This window comes from Portunus trituberculatus, chromosome 12 (genome assembly GCF_017591435.1).
Source record: "Portunus trituberculatus isolate SZX2019 chromosome 12, ASM1759143v1, whole genome shotgun sequence".
NCBI lineage: Eukaryota > Metazoa > Arthropoda > Malacostraca > Decapoda > Portunidae > Portunus > Portunus trituberculatus.
In genome coordinates, this window is record NC_059266.1 from 1418039 (window position 1) to 1423038 (window position 5000).

General features: G+C 36.7%; 1 non-coding gene across 1 annotated transcript; it reads left to right on the top strand.

The window, feature by feature from the left end:
* Positions 1 to 2252: 2252 nt before the first annotated feature.
* On the top strand, positions 2253 to 2325 carry Trnaf-gaa. The gene has a single exon. It is a non-coding gene; the product is annotated as a tRNA-Phe (tRNA).
* The last annotated feature ends 2675 nt before the right edge of the window (positions 2326 to 5000 follow it).

The following is a 5000-nucleotide window of genomic DNA, read 5'->3' on the forward strand; positions in this document are numbered from 1 at the left end:
TTTGCCCCCTGGAGCTGTGCTGAATACTAAGTTAACGAGCCTCATTATAAGCAACAGCCCTTCTCTTCATTACTACCTGATCCACTGTATCCTTGGATATCATATGCACTCCTCCTCCTCTTCCACCACCATCACCACTAGCGCCACCACAGAGTTTGGAATTCAGTGTTGAGTGAGTGAGCGTTGTATAATGTCTGGTATGGATCACTGACTTCACTAAACAAAGGCTTTATTAAACTGGTGCTGTCCTTGAAATACGAGTAGCTACATCAGGTTTAGAAATTATGGTTTGTTTGAGTAACTTGCTTTACTTCCACTGTGGTTTTGCGTGTTTCCTTGGTCTTAATCCCTTTAGTTCTGGGAAGCATTTTTTGTCATGAGTTTTGGGTATGATTAGACGATTTTATTTACATTAAGAAGGGTTTATGGAGGTCAGAAGATTAACAGCCAGAGTTTTCACTATTTTTGTCCCCATATAAGTTTCTAAAGCTGTATAAAATCACCAAGTAGTTTGAAGAAGGAATATGAAAATGTGTCTTGGTACTGAAGGGATGAAGTCCAAATCTGTTAATAGTCTTGGGAAATATGATAGGTTATGAATTTCAAACGTTTCAGTGGATTTAAGACTAGGAAAATTCTAATCGCCTTGTGAGTGAGTGCAGAAGTATACTATAATTCTTACTGAGATCGTATTACTCTCTTGACATCCATACACAATACTGTATCTCTTGTAGAACGTTGTATTACCACACTCTTTGTAAAACGTTAGTATGGTGAAGTAAGGGGAAGTAATAATGAATTTAATTTTCAACCCCTCCTTGAAAATTAGTAGGCAGAGATCATACTTTTAAAACTCACTCTTTGTCACATAATTTCTTTGTTGTTCATTAATACTCTGAAGTGTTAGTCTGATGAAGTGGAAGGAAAGAAAAACGAAAAAAAAAAATCAATCTAATTTTTAAACCCACCTTGATGAATAGTATAGACAAAGATCATACTTTTAAAACTCACTCTTTTCCAACATAATTTCCTTTTTATTCGTTATTATTCTGAAGTGTTACTCTGATGAAGCAATGAAAAGCAAAGGAAACAATGATACAAACTTTTAGACCCATCTTGAAAATAATATACAGATCATACTTTTAAAACTTACTCTTTACTTAATAACTTCCTTGTTATACATTATTATTCTTAAGTGTTAGCTCTGATAAGGTAAATAGAAAGAAAAAGAAAATAAGAATCTAAACTCTTCTTGAAAACAGTAGCAAGAGATCACACTTATAAAACTAACTCTTTCTCACATCATTTCTTTGTTATTCATTGTTATTCTCACTTTTAAGCCCTCCTTGATAGTATAGGCAGAGATCATCCTTTTATAAATTACTCTCTTTTAATATAATTCTCTTTTATTCATTTTACTCATTTGTTGTATGGTTCTTCTTCCAGGTGAGCGTCTGTTGCAGGAGCGATGGGTGGTGGGGAGCCTTCTGCTGTTCTATCCTCGTCTCTTACCAGTAGGTTTTGCGGGGAATAGTGAAATCGTTTTTTTTTTTTTTTTCAGATGTGGTCTGTTGGTGCTTGCATTTGTTTGTCATCTCCATTATTCTCTCTCTCTCTCTCTCTCTCTCTCTCTCTCTCTCTCTCTCTCTCTCTCTCTCTCTCTCTCTCTCTCTCTCGTCCTCCTTGTCTTCCATTCTTTCGTTCTTCTTTCCCTCTTGATTTTTCTTCCTCAGTCATTATTTATTAGGATAGATAAACTCTTTCACTATTTCATTATTAATTTATTTGTTCATTCATTCATCATATTCATTCATATTTATTTTGTTTCATTCTATCTTCATTATTTTTTTTTTCATTTATCACTCTCAGTTTTGCCTTTGACGAGTGAATATTGGGCAATTTTCCCCTTTTTTTTTTTTATGTTATTGTTATTGAAACAAAGAAGTGATCATGAACGTAAAGGTGACTGACTACATAGATCATCAGTGGGTGGCGGGTGACAGGTGGCAGGTGGCAGGTGTGCAGTGGAATCAGTCACAAGCAGAGGATTCCGATACACTCACTAACACCGTGACTGTGTTCTGTGTCTTCCCTCAATGTTGAGCTCTCTGATCCGTGACAGTCTCCTGGCAGAGCGTGACTAATGAATTTTTACAGGATCAACGAAATTAAGTAGGAAAAACCTGAAGTGCAAAGAGAATATGCTATGATAATTGAGTCATCAAAATAATTTCAGGCAATGAGTCGTGTGTGCCTAGATAGCTCAGTTGGGAGAGCGTTAGACTGAAGATCTAAAGGTCCCCGGTTCGATCCCGGGTCTGGGCAAATATCTTTTAAATATTTGGCCAAATGTGCTTAAATGAATGCTGCTTCTTAGATGAATTGTGAGATGGTTTTACAGACAGAAAATAAAACCAGAGATTAGTTTTATAAATCAATTGTCTTCCTCTAAACATTTCACTTTGAGGCAGTGGTGTTTAGAGACATTGATATCGCATCAGAGACAAAGCATAGGTAACACAAGGAAGATTTAGTAATCAGAATGCAAAAATAAGAAATCTAATGGAAATGGTGAAATGTTCTACAAGATAAAACAAAGGTTTGTAGTGGAGATATGACAAGAATGATAAAGGATCTGATGAAGTTATCAAAGTATCCTGTGGGAGATAACAAGACCCTTGTGGTTAGTAATGAGGAGAGGACAAGGATAAGAGAGGCGCCCTTGCTCTCTCATTACGACAAATTCCCAAGGCCACAGAGACAACTACCAAGATTTTCAAGACAGTTTCTTCTTTTAATAAGATAGAAACCTTACCAATCTATCACCAGAACCATAAAAATACCTTTGAAAACACGAGACCTTCAACTTGAGCCTTTGGAAAGTAGTGATGGTGAGAGAACAAAGCGTTTCTGAATATGGCTCGGAATCTGATGGTGGTATAAGAAGAATGATACAAAGAAGATCCTCAAGATTAGGAATGAAAAGACAAGAAGTAACGGGGAACTAAAAAGTAGATAAAAAAAAAAAAAAGTGAAATCGTGTACCCAAAGAGTGACAAATGACTGCAATGGCCTCGATATTCATTAATTAATCGTGTCATTCGTGCAATAGAGAAGAGTAAGCAGATTTATGGATTGATGGGCATATGGTGTGTTGGAGAGAGAGAGAGAGAGAGAGAGAGAGAGAGAGAGAGAGAGAGAGAGGCACGTGTATCCCTGATGGACCATTGCACCACCCCTGTGTTCCTGAGAGTGTGTAGGTGTGGCGAAACACGCGTTGTTTGGTGTTATGAAAGATTGACTGAATGCGTAGATAAAGGTAAAGACAGACGGACTGATAGTAGAAGTGGAGACTCAACAAAGGATACAGATGGCGACACATATATATACACACACACACACACACACACACACACACACACACACACACACACAGCAGCAGCAGCAGCAGTCTGACATAAACACAGGCAGAAAGACAGACATATAGACAGATATAAGAAAAAGCAAGTTAAAAAATAAGAGATGATGGACAATTAGACAGAGAGAGATAACTAGTCAGCATATCAGAGAGAGAGAGAGAGAGAGAGAGGGATGGGAGGAGACTCTTAAAATGACGATCAATTGTGAAAATCAGCGAAGAATTTAGGCGTGTGTGTGTGTGTGTGTGTGTGTGTGTGTGTGTGTGAGTGTGTGAGTGAGCGTGTTGTATCTCTGAGTCACTGATACAATAATAATACGTTTCATTCACTCCCTCAGTCATTCTTTCATTCAGTCATCAATTGAGTCATTCAGTCACCATTCTGTCAGTCAGCTGGTTCTGTAATTACCATTTTTCATTCTTGTCATTCATTCATCTAAGCATTTTTCCTTCAGTTTTTCATCATTATTCGCATTTTTTTTTGTCATTCTTCCTTCCATTTCAATAAGTAATTCAGTTGTTCTAGTTTTTTTTTTTCCTTTTTTTTTTCTCTTCCTCCCTCCTTCACTCCTTGCTTCGTTACTTTCCTTCTCTAAGTTATCGTTTATTCAACCATCCACTTTATTTTTCTGGCTCCTCATTTTTCCCCAATTAGTTTTCCCTTCCTTCATTCCTTTCCTTCTCTCTTTCTCCATTTTTATCAACTTTTTTTCATATAATTTCTTCTTTCCTCCTTTCCCTCCCTCGTATTATCCTTCCTCCTCTTCCTCTTCTTTTTTCCTCCCTTTGTCCACTTTTCCTTCTTCCTCCCTTCCTTCCATTCCTTGTTCCATTTCTATCTTCCTTCCTTCCTTCTTTCAATCCTTCCTCATTTCCTCCTCCTCTTCTCTGTCCCGTCTCTTTTTTTTCCACGTCCTTCCTGTCCTTTCTCTCCTTTCTTTCCTTCCTTATCAAGTGTCATTAATGTTACTTCACCACTACCACGACCACCACCACCACCACCACCACCACCACCACCACTACCTCGTTACCATGACAACAACCAGGAAATGTCGTCTTACATCAGTTCAGTGTCATTTTTTCTCAGTATTTATTCTTTTGGCGGGAAATCTCATTCAGCATCACGTTTTATTCCCATTTTCTATTGATTTTCACCATTTTTTTTCCTTCTTATTAATCGTTAGTTCATATTTGTTCTCATGTTTTTTTTTTTTATCCTTGTTTAGCTTTGTGTTTGTTTTGTTTCGGTTTTATCCTTATGTTTGTTTGTCATGTTTTCTTTTTCTTTGCGTCTTTTTTTTTTTTTTTTTTTTTTTTGTTCTATCATGCATGTACCTATTTTGTGTTTTGTTTGTTTTCATGTGATTTTTTTTTATGCATTTTCATTTTTTTTTCTTTCTTTATTTCGTTTTCTTTATCTACTGTCGTTTATTTGTTTTTGTTTTTTATATGCCATTCTTATTGTTTTCATTTGATTAATTTCTCCTAAAGCTTTATCTTCTTCCTCCTCCTCCTCCTCCTCCTCCTCCTCCTCCTCCTCCTACTACTACTACTACTACTACTACTACTACTAAAACTGTCA